This window comes from Dermacentor silvarum, chromosome 7 (genome assembly GCF_013339745.2).
Source record: "Dermacentor silvarum isolate Dsil-2018 chromosome 7, BIME_Dsil_1.4, whole genome shotgun sequence".
Classification (NCBI taxonomy): Eukaryota; Metazoa; Arthropoda; class Arachnida; order Ixodida; family Ixodidae; genus Dermacentor; species Dermacentor silvarum.
In genome coordinates, this window is record NC_051160.1 from 28,803,068 (window position 1) to 28,810,281 (window position 7,214).

Genomic DNA, 7,214 nt, shown 5'->3' on the forward strand with positions numbered 1-7,214 from the left:
CATTACTTCAATGAGAAAGAAATGCTTAATTGAATAATTAGCGTAATTACACTAATTAACTTTTTATTTAATTACTTTACGCGCATGTCTCAATCTACGAATTGCAGCCAGTGAGCATGCAAGGCATATCGACTTGGAACAAATTTTCACGATTACGCCAGTTTCTAGATATTAGTTTTCAAAGTGTCCGACGAAATGCACTGGTGTTGCAGTTACTTTTGTGCTTCATTGCATAAAACAGCGATTTCTTTAAAAAGTAAGTGGAACGGCGCATCTTTATCGCAAGTTTGACGCCGCATATCGCAAAACCGCTGCCACCCTCAGAATTATATCCAAGTCGATATGCCTTGCAAGGTCACTACCTACAATTCGCAGATTGAAATATGTGCCGTAAAGTAATCAATTAAAAAGTTATTTAGCCTATTTTTGTTAATTTTTCAACGAAGGATTAATGGCCGCCTCATCGAGTAATTTAGATCAAGGGTTACAATTGTGCTTTCTGCCGCAGGCAATTAAAAAAATTGGTGCAGCTAAACAAAAACACCATATACTCGTATATCTTGCACCTAGGCAAACCTATAGCATCGCGCAAGTGCTGACACACCAAGGCCCGCACGGGAGTCGCAGACTGAAGATGCTTTGCAAATTGGAGTACCTATATACAGAGTAAGCGGAGGAGGCCCACCCCAAAATCACTCGCCATTCCACTGCTGTGAAGGTGGATTACCAGCGAAGCCGTTTAGCACCCGACACAGAGGTGACACAGAATTTAGATCAAAGGTATGAGCAAATTTTATTCCTCTTGAGCGGCGCGGCGGTCATCCCGAAGAAAGACACACGCTACACACACTTTTATTTTGACCGACGGTCTTGATCGGCGGCATACATTCGCGTGGAAGACTACCGCCACCTCGGGGAGCCGGAGGAAACTAGACAAGCGCGACGGGACCGCCACGCCGGCAGAGCGGAAGGAAACTAGGCACGCAAGCGCTTGGAACGACGACGAAGAGAGGGCCGACGCAGGTCGCTAGGCTCTACATCTACAGGTCGCACAGCGGCAAATCTTTGAGAAACCCTTATTATCTACCCGAGAGTCTACTGATCTTGAAAATGGTGCCTGTTGATAACCAATAAGCTTTTGCATAGGAATAAGGCGATTTCCCATCAAATTCGGGAGCTGAATTTTTGCACACGCAGATCTGTTGACGGACGCGAAGAATGCATAGAACCCTAGCCATATAGCCAGCTTCACTGTAATATTATAGAAACTGCAGACGGCGCCGGAACGTTAACAACACCGCGAGTGTTTCGCACGGCATACACTTCTGACGTCAGGGCGTGTCGGCTTCTTTTACTCCGTCCTCTTCCCGAGTGTCATTTTTACTCCCCTACCTCCGGCCGCCGACACCGGTTCAGCTGTCATCCGACTGCGCCAGACAGTGTGGTCAGCAGCAATTCATTTCTCTTTCCCTAGCTGTATCCGCTGTGGGACAGCAGTGGCCTACGAGAGAGAGCTCGGCACTTGATTGGATTCTCGTATCCCGTGTCTTTATACTACAAGACTGGACCACACCCAGCGAAGGTGTGTACGCGCAAACGAGACGATCTTGTCCTTGTGGGTGTTTGAGCTGTTAGCCCGGAGTGGGACCGCCGGGCGTGAAGTGTGCGCACGTGTCTGCGTGTAAAACTTTGATGCAGTAGGGCAAGTGAAAAAATTCGGGCAGAACCCATCCATACGATGACTATTTTAGTATGGGAATAGCATTCTTTTGAGAAGGAAATGAATTCCGATAAATTTTAAAGGATTTTCTTTTTCCTTTTCCAGTTGAAGAGTGACGTACGGCCAAGCTTTTAGACTGCACCATCTCTGGAATCAGCGCACGAGAGCGGTTAGAAGATGGCCGTAATGAAAACTGGTTTGACAATGACCCCCCCCCCCCCCCCCCCCCAATTCGCATTAAAACGTTTTGTATATTTCAGATTTCTTAAAATTTTCTTTCTAAGCTATCAGCGCGACATTTCAGACATTTCCTGTACTTTCCAGTAAACTTTTTTTTTTTTCAGAGATTTTATAACATACTATGCCCTAACGTGCATTCTTTAAAATTATGTGTTTGAAAAGTACCTTATTTAGCTTTATATAGATATATGCTATGTTATTCAAACTATGATGGTATATCAAATTTAAAAAAAATCACTGTTACAGCCTTCAACTAAATATTTAATATGGCAATTTCTTTCCGGTTAAAGAAAGCGTTAAAATTTAGTACATTCTTGACCACAGGAAAAACAAATCAGATGGAATAAAATCTCGGTATGCAACGACATGCACACCAACGCAGTGACAGTAAGGAAGTTTTCAGAAAAGCAAACAAAATTATGAAATCAAAATATCATGTTATTTGGATTTCCATCATGATTTGTTGGATGTATATATGCATACATCGTTCAACCGTCCCACAAACGAGCGCGCAAACACACAGGTGGTGTATACCTTCAGTCCCCCACTTATCAGCAGACGACAATGACATATTTATGGCACAAGTGTGGCTTTAAGGCGTCAGAACCGGATGAGGCGCAACAAAAAGGATATGATCAGAAAAGTTTCGTTGGACAAGTTGTTGTCAAGCCACTTTGCGCATCTAAGAAAAAACAAGGAGGGGAAAAAAAAAAAAAGGCGAACGGCGTATCCGCACACAAATATAAGAAGGGATGTTTTAAATTACGTTTTCCCAACGGCGAAAAATAAGCCCGAACACTCTGCCGCGCCGCGTTCCGCGTTGAAAGACAAAAGAATCGCGACATCGAAGACCCCCCTTCCGGACTCTGTTTCTTTCACAGCCGCTTATCGCTGATAACCGTCGCGGCGCCGAGCAAGACTCCCGCGGTCGAAGCGATCATCGCGCCGCGTATATCCAACAGGAAAAGAAAACGTGCGCGCGATCTACCCAGTCCAGCGGAGGAGATGTCAAGGACGCGATTTCTTCCCCAGCCTTGGACCCCCACGAAGCCGCCAGCACGACAGGAAATAGATGTACTACTGTGCACAACCAGCAAGCAGCAGCAGATCGACGAAAAGTGTGAGGCGAGATGTGGCAGCGGCGGAAGGTGAAAAACAGAAAGAAAGCCAACGGGAGGAGCACGCAACAAGCAGCAAAACGCAAACGCCGCGAGCACGCCGAACGAGCCACATCTGTGCAACAGTTGCCCGCACCTACACGAACGGCCCCGGGAAGTTCCAGCGAAAAAAAAAAGAGAGAAAGGACGCGAAACTGCCAGCCTGCCTAGCCGTCGCCCGTTCAAAACCAATCCGACATTGATATGTCGTTAAAGCCTTCAAATCCCGAATGCCCGTTGAAGGCTTCAACAGCGAGTAAATGAAATTGTATAAAAAGCGCCCAGTGATAGCAGACGACAGCACTGGCCACCCGAAACAGACGACGCGATTGTTTGGGCTCGCTGCGGCAGACGACGGATCGCTATGCACAGGAAAATCTGTTTGCAACATCGCAACTCTGAGGAGGGCGTTAAACCGAGACGAGTTGTTGTTCAACGCGCGACGTCGCAAACTCGCGCCGGCACGCTTGAGCGAGCGGCGTAAAAAAACCAGCGGGGGTGAATCGCGCCCAAAAGTTAAGAAGCTCCGTGTGCACGCAGACCTCTCGGCGCGACAAGTCAGCGGCGCCGGGCGGGCCGTGCTGCGCCGGCAGCAGCGAGGCTTTTTGGGCGGGCAGTTGGCAGCGGCACATCGCGGCGTCGACTCACCGTTTTTGAGCTCGTGCGTAACGGTCAAGGTTTCTGGTGCAGTTGCCGGGCCCGCCGTCGCGGCCGCCGCGTCGACGGTTTCGCTCGTCGCCATCGGTAGCCGCAGGGTCGTCGCCTTCAGGTGGTTTCGAGCCGACGGTTCGGAGCACGGGCACGCACTTTTTGTTGGTGCTTTTTTTCTTTTTTTCCCCCCTTCTTCCACGCTCTCTCGCTCGCTCGAACAAGCCCTAGCGGCGACACCCCGCCCCCACGCACTCCTCCAGCGACGACGTACACGACGAGGCGTGCAGGGCGGCCAACATAAACACCTACAGAGGACCCCTTGCGCCTCCGGCATCCGCAAACGGAAAACTCGGTCACGGAGCTTCGCCGCTTCGCGTATGGATGGCGCTGGTGGTTCAGTTCCCGTTAGGCGCGCGGCAGTTTCGAATGGTATCGTTCGGAGGTCGTGCTCGCACGAGTACTGTAAACAAAAATTGGAGGTAGCTTAATTTGCCTTTATAGTGAACGCGATAGCATTCAAAGATGCCTGAATGCTTGTCAGGCTTTCCTGGCATCTGCAGCTTTCTTTTTTCTCCACCTTCGCCTCTGCGGGCCGCTGTTGGTAACTTGGTATGATAGAAATGCTGGAAAAGGGGTAAGTGTTTGAGTTTACTCGTAATATATTATGTTTTCTCGTACATTCAAATTACAATCTGACGCTATCAAGTCTGTAGGTTGTGGTTAAGTCGTACTCTACGATTTTTCTGAGGGATTTTAGTTTGATAAATTCAATTTTGCTCGCCAATGGCTTGCGCCACGCGCAGGGCCTGTTTTATCGGAAAGCCGAAGTCATCCACGGTTCGGGATGATTTTCTCCGACGCCGGCGCACCCACACCGACGCCGGATTATCTGCGACACGCGGCCCTTAACGCTATCGCGTTCAAACCGCACTGAACCCGCCTGCTGTGCCTTCGCGCTCCAAAACATATAGGCCTTGCATTTCGTGAACTAGTTCCCGCCGACTGAGTGCCAGTTATTACTTGCTCGTGCGGTATCGGCACGGAACCTCTTGCACGAACATCGAAATACCGTTCTGGCGAGTGCAGCTGGGGTAGGGAAGGGAATGCTGTGAGCTCGTCCAGCACGAAGCCTGCACTGAGTGAAACTAATGGCGACGTACAGAAGCTGCCATCTTGAAATGGTGAAACGAAAAGCGAAGTGCGGCACCTCGTGAAATAGTTGCGAAAGTGCAGGCGAATCGAGTGGACCTTTGGTTCCCGAGAGATGCCGATATTGAAAGTAGGCCGCCGTGACGTCAACGAAACGAGCGAGTGCAGTTGGCTTGCGCAACTGCAGACAGTTGGACAGCGGTGTATTCCACTGGATTCATAGGTTGTCGATTGAGTGTTCGGCAACACCATAAGAAAGTCGCAGTTTTGGCCGAAATGCGAAGCATCGATTGCGATAGCAAATTATTAGACATCAATACGCATATAGGAAGGATGGTATTTTTATCGGCCGCATAAACTTTAAAAATTCGCTTACTAATATTTACTAAGTCAACAAGCAGTGGTGTCACGCGCGCACGAGCAAACACGAACACATCTCGATGGCCGCGGAAAACTCGCTGTCAAAAACGCTGGCGTGAAGAAGTGCGGCAGCAGCAGCGAGCGAACTGACCTTCGTGCTGCCCCTCGCTTCAACGCGAACGAAGCTATCAGCACTCGGCGCACTCTGTCCCCATTGCAGATCGCTTAGAAGATGGCCGCCGGAGTAGAACGCCCCTCTTTAGTAGCAGGTTGTCGAAACAAGAAAAACAGGACAAAAGTCGACCTTCAATGTGCTTGAGCGAAAACATGACGACACGAAATAAATGCTTGGATTGACGTCAGATTTCTCAGTGACTTACACCAACCCGGCATCGTGTGTTACCTACATGCAAACGCTGACGCAACAATTTTGATGATGTGCGGGTCACCGTCGTATTTTATGAGTAGGCGAATTAATAGGATACAGGAGTAATGGGGATGACTAAGCGAATTAAGGGGGTCAGTCTTTAATGCATCGGCGCTTCGGCTTTCGCCTTTGATCGACCCTGTGTTATTTTTTTAATTTGTTACTGACATAACACAAATTTAAATATTGACTAAAATTAATAAATGCTAGCTGGGCATTATAGCTGTGGTAAAATGACAACAGGAATGCACTAGAGTGCTTCTTGACGATCAGCCAATAGCCAGACATCAATGCAACACCACACAGAAGACAAGAAACTGATTCGCAAAACTCTGCCATTCTTACAGGACTTAGAAATGTGGCTTTCAGTCTGCAGCAGTTATTGCGATATCAATTATATAGACACTGCCGGCGCATTTTTCTTCTTCTTTCTGGGGTTTTACGTGCGAAAACCAGTTCTGATTATGAGGCACGACGTAGTGGAGGGCTCCGGATTAATTTTGACCACCTAGGGTTCTTCAACGTTCACTACAACGCAAGCAGACGGGCGTTTTTGCATTTCGCCTCTATCGAAATGCGGCCGCCGCGGCCGGGATTCGATCCCGCGATCTCGTGCTCAGCAGCGCAACGCTTTAGCTGACTGAGCCACCGCGGCTCATTTTTGCCGTCGTCGTCGCCGTGACGTTCCATATAAAGTACAAGGGCGACAACACCGTCGCCGCGCGCCGTATGCTGTATGTGCGAGTGAAAGCGTGCGAGGGTGGGCAGATGATCGCGGATCAATCTCGGGCGCCCATGAGAGGAAAGCGGGGAGGAAGCGCGCCGTCTTCCGTCGCGCTCATGCCACCGGGGGAGTGGAGGAAGCGGAGGGGGGGGGGGAGGGAGAGGCGTTGTACTTCGCCCACGCGCGGTCGAGCGGGCTTTATCTTGCAAACGATCTGCTTCGGGGCCACAGTCTAGGTAGGCCGACAGCTTGTATCTTTGCGTGCAGTGCACTATGTTCTCGCCACTCAGTTTGCGTTGAAGCAATAGTCAGCACGGTCACATTGCTTGCTGCTGCAGCCGCGCTTCCTCACGCCAGCGTTTTGACTGCGAGTGTCCGCGGTCATTGAATGTGATGTGTTCATGTTTGCATGTGCGCGCTGACACCATGTCTGTTAATTTAGTTAATAAGCGAATGTTTACATATTTCTTCGGGCAATAAAACTACTATCCTTACTTTGTATAGCTATCTATTAATTTGCTATCGCAATCGATGATTTGCCTTTCGGGCGACACTGCGACTCTTTTAAGACTGTGAAAGTTGATGACAACACATACCGTGTCGACTGTATTTCCGCCACTACTGGACACCTCGTTTAAGGCTTCCACCACATCGCTGCCAATAATCCCATAAAGCTGGTGTGGTGCGACATGAGGCGTTTTGTGGCTTCTGCGAACCGCGTATTTCAAAATGCAAGAGCTGAAGGAACTTGTTGCAGATGATACAACACAAGAGGGTCCACAAAAC